The 12736-nt window shown below is 40.9% G+C and overlaps 1 protein-coding gene across 1 annotated transcript in view; it reads left to right on the top strand.

Annotated features, from left to right (window-relative positions):
* The first annotated feature begins 548 nt into the window (after positions 1–548).
* The window catches only part of ATF2 (activating transcription factor 2), an 87636-nt gene continuing 75448 nt past the window's right edge, over positions 549–12736 (top strand). The window contains exons 1-2 of the mRNA XM_049887496.1: positions 549–683; positions 12023–12123. The gene's annotated coding sequence lies outside the window, so the exon portion shown is untranslated. The remainder of the gene's footprint in view (positions 684–12022; positions 12124–12736) is intronic.

Below are 12736 nucleotides of genomic sequence, written 5' to 3'. Positions count from 1 at the left end.
CTGAACTCACCTCTTCTCCCTGCACACCACTAATCCCCTCCGAGACCTCAACCGCCACCTGCTCCCGCGCCCGCTAGCTGCCAATCACAGCCTCCGGCAGCTCCAGGGTTACTGAGAAATCGTTAAGAACTCGGCTGCTAACCGATAGGTTAGCGGTTCAAACCCACAAATTGCTCCGCGGGAGAAAGGTGTGGCAGTCTCTTTTGGAAACCCTATGGGCCAGTTCTACCCCGTCCTATAGGGTCGCTACGAGTTGAAATGGACTGGAAAGCAACGGGTTACTGGTCTCTGTACTCCCGCCCCCTCCAGAACTGCTTCCCGCCCTTCGGTCTCCTTGTCCAATCACCAGTGCCCGAGTGTTTTTGGTTCCCGCCCCCTCCATCCCCACCCTTCTGAGTCCCGCCTCCTTCGTCAAGGCTGACGGAACCACCTGACCCGGAGTCGCTCCTTCCGAAGGAAGGCAAGAAGGGGCGTGCGCGTGGAGGGGAGGGGCATGAGAAGAATGGGGAGGATGCCGGGAGTGGGGCGGGGAGAAGGGTTGTCAGTCCGATCTCGCGAGAGAGGACGGAAGCCTGTGGGAGCCCGTGGCCTTTAAAGTACGGTTCAGCCCTTTCCTCCAGGGGTGGTTTGTAAACACGGGGCTCCGGGCAGCCGAAGGGCGCATGCATTAGTGACCTGGAAAGGTGAGTAGTGATGGGGAGATTGCTGCAGACTGGAGACTGTGGGGTACCGAGAAAGAAGGCGCTAACATGGCGACGTCGCTCACCACAGTCCCCACCCCCCGCTTCCCAGCACCTGGGGCGCCCCTGCCTCCGTCCCTAGCCCTCGGGGCGACTGTGGCTGTGCTGCCACCTCAGCAGCCTGCCGGCGTCGGCTTCAGGAGGCTGTCTAGCCCGGCCGGACCTTTAGGTAACTGGCGTTCGTTGTTCCGGCCCCTCCCCGCTCGCGCGCTTTCCTAACGAAGAGGAAAAAGAAATAACGGCTCCTCTCAGACCCCTCCCTCCGATTTATCTTCCCCTTCTTCGGTCGGCTCGGAGGCTCCTGGAGCACAGGTCGGACCTGCCGAGGGCGCGGGGAGACCTCCCTCGGCCCTTAGCTTGGGCGGGAAGAGGGTCGGCTGTGGTCTCCCCACCCAAGACCCAGCGGCCGGGACTATTTGTATGTGGGGTGTGGAATGGGGAGTAGATCGGCATGTACGGCTGAAAACAGGGTCTGGGTCCCTGCCTGCGGTGAAACCTGATGGAGCGAATGGTATGGTGAGCCTGGGAATTAGGAGGCCCGGCCTTTTCTGTCCTTTCTGCCACCCTCACACACTCGCCACCCCCCTCTTTTTCCCAGTGGGGCGGGGCTGAGGTGTGGGTGCGGGTTGATTCTGGCGTTTTCCCCCATTTTTTATCTCTCTGGGTGGACACCAGAGCTTCTGTAGGGAAATAATCTGTGCTGTTTATCGATGCCCCAGGGACCAGGACAGAAAGAGAGATTGTGTGTGTGTGTGTGCGCGCGCGCTCCCGTGTGTGTGTGTGTGTGTGTGTGTGTGTGTGTTTGCTTGTTTTCTACGCACGCTGGTGGAACCGAAGCTAAGGAGAGGGCGGAAGAGCTGGGGATTATTTTTGTGGTCTTAGGTAGTATAAAGGAGCTCTGGTGGAGCTCGTCTGCTAACCAGAAGGTTGGGGTTCGAACCCGCCAGCCAGGAGGAAGATGTGGCAGTCTGCTACCGTGAATATTTATTTACAGCCTTGGAAACCGTATGGGGCAGTTCTACTCTGTCCTATAGGGTCGCTATGAGTCCCAGTCGACTCCATGACAGTGGGTTTGGTTTGGTGGGTAGGTAGTAAAAAAAAAAGTCTTTTTTAATAGGGAGTCTTAAAACTGGTGAGGCGAGAGTAAAACTACTGTGAATATGATGGAGTGAAACACATTACTTAGACCTATTCATTTATTCCTAAATTATAATATGCAAGTAGTTTCTTAGTAATCTTAAATTACAGAAACAGTAACAATGCATACTATTAATGTATTTGAAGTCAGAACAGAAACTGTTTCTCTGAGCACACTTTTTGTCCTATATGAAGAAATTCATAACCATTGACATTGTCAGTGGCAGCAGTTCCCCCTCAGAATCTTTAAATAACCGTATAACCTTGGTCTATTGAACCAAAATTATGAAGGTGCGACTTTATTGTAAGAAGTCAACCCTATGTGGGTTAACTGCCCTGAATTACAAATACAGTAGCAGTTATATCTTGTATTTAAATTTGTCACACTGACTTCAGGCATCCTCTGTAAACACTTTTTTCAGAAATTGGAGGAACATCCTTTCAAGTTTTTTTTTAAAAAACTAGATGCCCTTCTGCAGATCAAGAAAGTTCATGGACCTTGAAGACCTTCGATAATAATCAAGAATCCTTAGCTTTGTAATATAATTTGTAAGAATCTTTCAAGTTTACAGTGGTGTGTATATTGCTTATCGGGTCGCTATGAGTCGGAATGGACTCAACGGCAGTGGGTTTGGTTTGGTTCGGGTTTGTGTGTTGCCTAAGGAGGCCTGGCAGTGAAGTGGTTAAGCACAAGGCTTGCTAACTTTAAGTTCTGGGTTCCTGTGCACCAGCTGCACCTTGGGAAAAAGATGCGGCAATCTGCTTCTGGAAAGATTACAGCTTTGGAAACTCTGGGGCAGCTCTGCTCTGTCCTGTAGGGTCACTATGAGTCGGAATTGACTGACTGGACGGCAGTAGGTTTGGTTTTTTGGTTTCGGTGTGTTGCCTCCCTAACAAATCTTTAATCTTGCTTTGAGAGGATGCCACTGCTATTCTTTTAAAATTATTTAGAATATAATGTTGTAATTAAAATGTAGGCATTTTGTATTTTAATTGTCGGTAAGGAAGGCGCTTTCAGGAACTTTTCGTGTATATGTTTTTAAGGTACGCAATGCCTTATACAGATTTTATTGCATTTGCTGGAAATCTCTTTAAATACCATGTTAGAATGTTTATTTGGTATTTGGGCCACTATATTATGTATTAAAAATCATGCAATCCAGAAATTCTTGCATTTACTTTTTTACTTGAAGTATTTGTTTCTTATTTTTAAATTAAGATAACAGTAGAAATAGTTACCATGTCAGCTGTTTAATAGATAATTGGGGGGATTTATTGGTATTTAGAGTTTGGAAGCTGTAGTAGTATAACATAAAAATTATATGCTATACATCGAACTTCTAACTAGCATTAACTCTCAAGAAATCATCCACACTTTTTCTATCTAAATTTTTATATTTTGGAAAAGTTGGGTTGTAATGATTTATATGTCCTCTGCTGGTATAGGGTCACAGAGTCGGAATCGAGATGACAGTGGGTTTTTTCTGCTGGTAAATTAAATTCAAGGATCGTTTTAGATCAGGGGAATAATCCCACCGTGCATACTGTTTTCCATTTTGCCTTTGAGCTCTTCATTCTGATATGAAATCTGCCTTTAAGCTGGCACTTCTTTTTTTGTGTGTGTGTTTTTGTTGAAATGTCCTTAGAGAGGATAAAGTAGTTGAAGTCTTTCTTACTTAAAACAAAATGTCCACCAAAACCTCTCAATTTAAAACAAACTGAGTAACAGTTTCAAGAATTATTGGATATTCAGCTGATCCTCATAAAAATTAATAAATAACAGTACTAGTTACGCTATTTTTTGTAATTCAAATGCACCCCTAAAAGCCTTTGCATTTTATAAAAAAACAGTTTAATTTAGTAGTTTAGTGTTTATTTTATATGTATTCAGTGAGGTTAAGAACTTGTCTAAAATGCATCATATTCTCTTTATATAATTTTTAATGATCAGGTAGTCATTATTAGATAATGTCCATCAATTTATATCTAAGAGAAAACCCCACAAAACATTTTATTTCATTTTTTCTGTTTCTCAAGCACAAGGTTAAAAAGTTGGAGTAAGGTATAATTTCATTAAAAATTTATTTTCATTTTTAAGCATGTTTAGTGATGCTTTTTTTCCCCCTTGGCATTTTTGTCAATAGAAAAATAAATGATGTGGTAAAATTGTAGTAATTAAAAATTCCCCCCCCCAACAAGAAAGGATATAAATAAACTGCTTTGGGGGCTAGGCCTGTTCATTCATGTCTACATTCTGTATCTTAACAAAGACAATTGGCAACCATTTTTCTTCTGCCTTGATGCCCAAGGAATAGAAAGCACTCCCGAAAGTAGTAGTGGCTTATTACCACTGAGATCCTCAATGAAATTGGTAGGAAAAGATGGTGGGAATGATTGTAATTGGCAAAATACCAAATGTATTTTGGTTCTTTTGAAAGTCTGTGGTTGACTTTGTCTATAATATTGGCCTTAAATTTGTAAATATGTTCCCTAAATATTCTTTAATTTACCTAATTGAACCTAAACTCTGTCACTGTAATTTAATGGCTTTGTTCTTCCAGTTTATTTATTGAGCAGCTATTATAGCAGTGTAACTAGAAATCAACTTCAGTTTTGCCATACTAACTGTTTTCATTATTTTTCTTCTATTTTGTATATATACATTATAGTGTTTACAGAATTACAATGTAGCTTTATGTTTTTTTAAAATAGTATCGGCATTTTCCCATGTTATATAACATTTACAATGTCTAACGGTTTTGCAATCACTCACCAAATGATGTATTAAATTTGCTCAATTTTAAATGCCCAACAGGAGAGTAGTTATTATCAGTTTTTGTATATTTTAACATTGAATTGAATATCATTTAGAAATAATATGGCCTACCCCTCCTGACATACTTGTGCTGCAGTTTGAAGGCAATATAGCAACCACCTATTTATTTCGCAGCCTTAGGAAAGTTGGGTTTTCCCTAGGAACTGTAACTTGGGGTGGAACTTATAATTGTAGATTTATCATAAATCCATGTGAAAGAATATCTCATAGTTGTGGTCTGTATATGCCTCTTCCCCTCAGAATTTTTCTATATAAAACTTGAGCAGTACAGCATATTCATATTTTGCGGTGATAAAATTGTGATACTGTAATTTCCATAAAATCTTCTACGATAGATAAGTACATTTTATATATCTACCTTGAACAAAAGTAATGCTGTGAACATTATATATATAACACCACTACCAAATCTAAAATGCTATTAATAAAATGTCCATTGATACGTTAATATTCATAACCATTATCTGTAAATTATTTGTATTTTTCTATTATAATTTTAAATTATAAGACAAGAACTTGCTTACCTTATACCTAGGGATCAGAGGTCTGGTAATAATCAAGACTCACTTAAAAAATAAAGTTTAACTTAAAAATTTGGGTTATTGAATTTTTATTAAAGAATATTTTGAAGTATTGATCTGATTTCATTATTCACCTACTCATAACATACTTTCATGAATACAGTATTGAGAAAAGTCTATGATGCTCTTTATGTTTTGTATCAACTTTAAAGAGTTTCATCAGAACCTTAATGTACTCTTAGAGTTGTAATATGTGTGAAGGGCATCTGTCATGTCTATTGTGAGTGGGGAAAACATTAAGAACTGCTGCTTTTCTCATTAAAGCTGGGCTTATCTTTCTCACTTCTGAGAACTTTGATTTCCTTACATTGATGAATGAACTGAACGTTGTGTACCAAATAAACTTACAAATAACATCAAATCCGTGGGTTAAAGATTAGTGTAAAAATCTTGTCTAAAAGTTAAATTAAATATGCAGTTCTTAGTTTCTAATTTTAAAAATAAACAAATTGATAAGATTAGACATTAAGTAAGCATTAGGAAAACACATGTTTAAAGCCAAAGTAAAATATGCCAAAACTTAGAAGAAACTTAATAGATGATACTAGAGTGCCATGTACTGTACTATGCATTTTACATATATTTGTTTTCATTTGTTCTTTTTGACAACCAGTAAAAACGGTGCGGTGGCGTCTGACCTCCTCTAACTTCACAAGGACAAGGAGAGCAAATCAAGATCAGCAGCCCAAGGCTAATAATTCCTATGAGGTGGAGGTCAAACATACCTCCACTCACCAAACTTTTTACCAGTTCTGACACCAGCCATCTCTCCCATGGTACTCTCTACTTCTCTACTGGGTTCGATAATTTATTGCACCAGCAGACAGAACTCACAGACAATACTCACAACTGTGAGGTTTATTAGGGATGTGACAGGTTACAACTCAAGGTCAGCATCAACAGGCTACAACTTGGGTTCAGGATCAGGAAGCCTGTAGGGAAAGTCTCCCTTCTTCAGTGCAGGACAGCTCTCTCCGTTCCTCTCAACCATGCAGGCCTTCTCTCAGCCTCCTCAGGACAGGGCTCCCCTCTTGGCCCTTGGACCCTGGCCCCATTCAGGCCTGGTCTCTGCCCTGCTTGGGAAAATGTTACAAAGCTCTTTAGCCCTGCTGACAAGTGTCCAGAGGCACCCTATTCTGCGAGGAAGCCTCTTGCGCAAAGGCATTCAGCTCTCTGGCTCCATGGGTTGATGAGCCTCGCTCTTTCAAGTGCCCAGAGGTACTGCGTTCTGCTGACAAGCTTCATGCCCAAAGGCTTTCAGCTCTCTAACTCTGTGTGTCGGCAAGCCCACTGTAGCTGCCTTGCTCTGTGTCCTGGGAAGTCCGCTGTGCCATCTCACATAGGTCTTCTGATTCTCCTGCCACTGTTTTATCTGCTGCTGCGTCTCACCATCTAGCTGCATCTCTGGTGTTACAGTTTTCTGTCTGCTGAGCCTGGAAGGTTCTTAGCTCAGGGACTCCAGGTCCAAAGAACTTGCTCCACTCCTGGCTCTTCGTTCCTGATGGTAGTGAGGTCCCCACCTCTGCTCTGAAATGTGCTCTTTTTTAAGCCTAGTGGGATGGCAAAAAAACAAAACCAAACCCAGTGCCATTGAGTCGATTCCAACTCATAGCGACCCTATAGGACAGGGTAGAACTGCCCCATAGAGTTTCCAAGGAGCGCCTGGCAGATTCGAACTGCCAACCCTTTATTTAGGAGTCATAGCACTTAATCACTATGCCAGCAGGGTTTCCAAGTACAGAACTAATAGATCCCCTCATTAGGGTTTCATGCACCTTACTCGTGTGGTCCCATGCTTAGCAGGCTGTCCAGTCCCCTTGGTGGGCCACAGGTATCTTATTTGCAGAGTTCCACCCAATCATTTTGTGGGAGTCACAAAGACCATGGCTAGAAGGGCAATATTATGTAATTCACTGCACCATAAACCCTAAAGCTAGTGTATTTGTTTTTCATTTCTTACAGGAGAGGTTCTTAGTGAAATAATACCATTTAAAATTTTCCTAATACCTTAATCTTATAAGGGGAATAAAGTATTAACTCATGGCTACAGGTTCTCAAACTCCTGGATTTAGGTTTGTTATTATGACCATATCGCTATTCAAGATGAATTCTGGGATGATTTTGCTTGCATTTTGTGTTTCTTTACCAGCTATAAGAAGGAAAGTATAGCACAGAGAAAAATCGGTTTTTATAAGTTATTGCTGATTTTGAAGCTGTGGGGCACAAGCCTTTAAAATTTTTGCTCACTGTATTAGTTTTCTATTGTCTAACAAATTTCCACATACTTAGTTTAAAACAACACCAATTTATTATTTCACAGTTTTTGTAGGTCAGAAATTCAGGTAGGCTCAGCTGGTTCCTTTACTTAGGGCCTCACAAAGCCCAAATCAAAGTGTGAGCAGGGCTACCTTCCTTATTAGAGTCTCTGGGGAAGAATTCAGCTTCTAAGCTCTTTCAGATTGTTGGCTGAATTTAGTTTCTTCAGCTTGAAGGACTGAAAGTCCCCGTTTCCTTGCTGGCTGTCAGCTGGGGGGTGATCGTTTCTCCTGGAAGCTGGGATGCTTTCCATCTGGCCACCTTCAGTAATGGTGGGTCAAGTTCTTCTCATGCTTTTAATCTTTCAGATGACTTGTGCTGAATCCAGCCAGGGAAAGTTTTCTGGCTTAAGGGTTTGTGTGATTACATTGTGCCCACCTGAGTAATTCAGGATACTCTCCCTGTTTAAGATCTGTAATTGTACATCTGCAAAGTCCCTTTTGCCATGTCATGTAATGTATTCACAGGTTCAGGGATTATGGCATGGAGATGGGGCTGGGGGGGTGTGGGATGGGGAGGAGGGGATAGGAAGGGGGTGGTCCTGCCTACTACACTCACATACTCCTGAAAAGAAATTTGATAAATTAAATACTCTTGAACATTTCTGAGTTTATTCCTAATTTCTTTTATCATAAGGTTAAATAGCTTCAGAGAGTATAATTATTGGCTTTTCTAAGTATTGACAGCACTCATTTATAAGTACCCAGATACGGTAGAAATTTGATACTGTATCATTGGTTTAAAAAAACAAACTCAAATTAGCTCATCCTCAGCATAAAGTAGCTCGTCGTCAACAGCTGGAAATTTTCATTGTTCCTTCTTATTTTTTTCCCACGTCTCCAAAATAATTTTACTTGAATCCAGTGTATTTCTATGTTTTAAGGTTTTTTATTGATCAATTTATGATACTTCTTTTCCACAAATATGCATGTGTATGCATAACAAAGTTTCTTACTGATTTCTTCCTTGCTTTCATGGAAATCTTCCATGAAGACAGTGCATTTTTGGACAATATTTGGGGAAAGGAAGAGAGAAAGTACAGTATGTCAACACATTGTACAGTATGTCTGAATTCAGAACGTTCTTAAACACAGGCTTTGCCTTTAACGGAAGTTACACTTTGCCTTTGACAGAAGTATTTGTAAGGCAGACAGAGACGCAAGTAGGAAGGTTAATGGTGCCTTGATTAATAGAAGCTTTAAGACACTTTAAATTATACCTTTGTTTTGCTCCATGGTGGTTTTTACAGCCAGAAGCCATGTATTGTAATGAGATTTGGAATGGGTGAGAGATATGGGTTCCTTTTGAAAAGTAGGACAGTGAGGACATGGGGAAAGTAGTCAGATCATTTTTAGGAAAGCAGACGTTTTAGGGAGGGAAGTTGAAAATAGAGAAATTGACTTTCTTAAAACTATCCTGGGTAAGGAAACCCTGGTAGCATAGTGGTTAAGAGCTACGGCTGCTAACCAAAAGGTGGGCAGTTCGAATCCACCAGGCGCTCTTTGGAAACTCTGTGGGGCAGTTCTCCTCTGTCCTGTAGGGTCACTATTGAGTCAGAATCGACTCAACGGCAACGGGTTTGGGTTTTTTTTTTTTTAATTATCCTGTGTAACAGCTCCAATACTAGCTGAAACGTTGGTGGTTCTAAAACACCCAGAGGGGAGCCTTGAAAGACAGGCCTGGTGATCTGTTTCCCAAAAGTCACGGCTTTGAAAACCCTGTGGAGCAGTTCTACTCTGTCTGTATGGGGTCGCCGTGAGTTGGAATTGACTTGATGGCAAATAACAACGTCAAGCCGAAGTATCCCTTGGAAAGCCTTATTGTACCCTCAATAACAGATACCCTAGTATGAACACTGCCACCTTGGAAGACTGTCCCCCTCCTGCATGGCTCCTGTCCTCCATCAAGGAGAGATACTACCACCTTTTCTGTATACCATCTGGGCTTACCCTTGAGTATGTTAGACTCTTCTGAGTCCATGTCCAAGAGAGGATTAATTCCTTTCTCACACTAACCCTATCTTTTGAACCCTGTTTCTTGGCATAGTATCTGCTTTTGCCAGAATACTTGCCATTAGCAGTGTCTCTACCCTTCCGTGGAGGTCCTACCCCCTGCCTGCAGCTCAGTTATATCCAAATACAAAAAGTACACAGTACCTAGGGCAGAGTAATGATAGTGAAAGAGATTTTTTACACTTGTATCTTTAAAGTTACCCCCGCCCCAAAAAAAAGAATACATTTTAAATGTTTTTCAAAGTCTGAATGATGAGCTTAACATTACTTGTGTCTGATATCAACAGTACAGGTCAGGTTCACTAGACTAGCTTAGAATAGTTACCCTTTGAGGTTGAAGATAAGACCAGAAGTTTATTTTGATGTTTTCTAGGATGTTCTTGATCTTTTGTGAGAAACTACTGAAATAAGAATATGAGCATCTCCATACAAATGGGACAGCCTAAATCCATCCATAGAAAGTAGACATTTCTCTGAAGGAAACAGTTTTCAGAAATGTGTCTCTGCCTAGAAGATGTGCGCCTTTCCATTATCCCATAGAGTCGTTTGTTGTTTGAATTGCTGCTCCCATTTTATAGTCCCCGTTTTGCATTTGTATAACTAAGGGTCCTCTTCACGTCTTTTTTCCTTTATAGAACAGCCTGTAGATAAAACAATTTTGTTGCCACCTTTGAAATGAGAATCTTTCTTGCTTCTGGCATTCACAACAAAGTTTCAAACATATTAAGGCTGTTTCAGCCAACCTTACTCAAAGTAAAGCGCGATCCATCTTTGTAACAGTCCACGCAATGGGGAAATTTCCCAAGTTCATATTTGTCCTAGTAATGGGAACTCAGCCCTGAGGTAATAGTAAAGTCTACTTTCACTTTTAACTTCTTGCGCCCTCCCCCCATCACTGCCTTTTCCCAGTGCAGTTGGTAACTGAGTTTTCTGCCAAGTTTTTACCTGATCTTACCTTGGACACTGTGACTTACATGATGGTCCTTTGTCATTTCTGAGTTTTGTGAACGGCTTATATGTGTTTACCCTCCCAAACAACAATGATTTTGGTTGTTTTTTTTACCCTTACATTGTCATTCTGGTCTTCAGATTTTTCCGTTCTTTCCCCTCTGTCACCTACAGGTTCATCTTGCTTATTTAGAGAAGTCTTTATGAACATTGTCTTGTTCTTGGCCACTGGCAGGATCTTCTGCTTTTGAAAGCTCACTTCAGTAGACTGCCAAAGCATCTCTATGAGGTATCCAGTCATTTTAGGATGAGATGGAGTATGCTGACAGAAACAACTAATTGTCCAGCAATATTCATTCCCTTTTTTTTCCTTATTGTAGAAGGTCCAATTTTTAGCTGAGCATATAGCTGAAATGCGACTAAGTTCTATACTGTGGAATGTAAATACAACTTTCCTATGAGATTTCAGAAAAGTTTCTTTAGAGGGAGGCTCTGTGTTCATCTCTCCTTTCTCCTTCCTGCTGTCTGATCAGCAGATATCGTGGCTAGAGCTTGAGCAGTTAGTTTAAACCACAAAGGGGAAGCCATGGATTGAGAATGGCAAAGCAACAAAATAGAAGGAGCCTGGCTTCCTGGTGACCATGGTTCTGAGCTGCCTATGTTTATCCTTCTGAATCATGTAAGCCATTATTATTTTGTTTTCTGTTACTCACAGCTGACCCTAATCCTCACTGATAAAGCTATTAAAAAAGTCAAATATGCTGTTTCCAAAAATGAAGCACATATACTGGGTCCCATGGATGTTATGGTATGGTACTGACAGAATAAAATCTGTGATCTCTAAGAATTTTGATATTTAGGTTCCACAGTGCCATTTCATCTATCATCTGTCATCTGTGACTTGCCCCCGCCCCCCGCCATGTCTATCGTGGTGAAAAGCTTCATTTTGTTTCTTCCATGTTTCAGCAAGTTTCCATTGCCCTCCTTCCATCCTGACATTATGACACCTCTGATATGTAGCATGTGCTAGGCATTATGAGACTCCACAGAAAAAGCATCTTCCTGGAATATTGCAGATTTGGTAAGGAACCTTAATTTTTATATTAAATAATATGGAGTAGAAGGCAGAAGTCACATGTACTTTTAAAGATGTAAAATGAAAATATTTTTTAAATTTCATGTTGTATATCAATGAGTTAATTCTGACTCATAGTGACCCAGTGTGACAGAGTAGAACTGCCTCATCGGGTTTCCTAGGTTGTAATCTTTACAGAAGCAGATCACCAGGTATTTTCTCTCCTGGAGCGGCTGGTAGGTTTGAACTACTGACCTTTCAGTTAGCAGCCTAGTGCTTGACCGTTGCACCACCAGGGAGTTGAACTGCATGAGACTATTTCTTTAAGGTTCCTCAGGGTAATGAGTTCACTCTTTTCTGCCTCTCCTTTGCCCTAGGAATACTTAGATGGAAATGTAAGAAGCACTGCTTACTTGATAAGAGCTGAGGGATTCCTGGCAGCTGAGTGAATAAAGCTCATGGCCCACCAGCTAGAAAGGTAAGAGATATGAAACCTTTAATGCGAAGTATTCCTTTTATTTGGTGATTGTCTTTCAAATATTACTGAGTTCAGCAGATGTTTCCCAAACAGTAGGCCTCAGAATACTAGTGTTCTACCATGTTGACAGTGTTTAGTTTAATTAAAAAAAAAAAAAAAATCAGGTTCATCAAATCTGAAAATGTCCTTTTGGAGATACAGTGCATATCAGTACATAAAAGCACACTGAAGACTTAAAGTATTTAATTTTGTTTAACCCAGAGGCTCTTAAGCTTACCTGTCTAGGGTAACCTTTATAGCAAAGGGTCCCAACATGAAGGTCTCAGTCCTCCCAGAATTTTAAAACAATAGTAACAGGTGCTAATTCATGAGGTATTTTCTGTATTTCAAAAATATTTTGATCAAAAAGTATTACTGTAAGGCTGTACAGGCAAAATGTCAGCTGTATTTGCTTTTGGACTTAATTATATCGACTAAGTTTAGTAATAGTTGTCTTATGCTGATCAGAAACATTAATTGGAAGTTATATATTCATTCAAACTTTATTACTGTGTGCCACCCACAGGGTGCTGATGTTAGAGATTATAAAGTACAATGGTTTCTGCCCTCAAGC

Source organism: Elephas maximus, chromosome 6 (assembly GCF_024166365.1).
Source record: "Elephas maximus indicus isolate mEleMax1 chromosome 6, mEleMax1 primary haplotype, whole genome shotgun sequence".
Lineage (NCBI taxonomy): Eukaryota > Metazoa > Chordata > Mammalia > Proboscidea > Elephantidae > Elephas > Elephas maximus.
The sequence above is the reverse complement of the archived record's forward strand: the minus strand, read 5'-3'. Positions and strand labels throughout refer to the sequence as shown.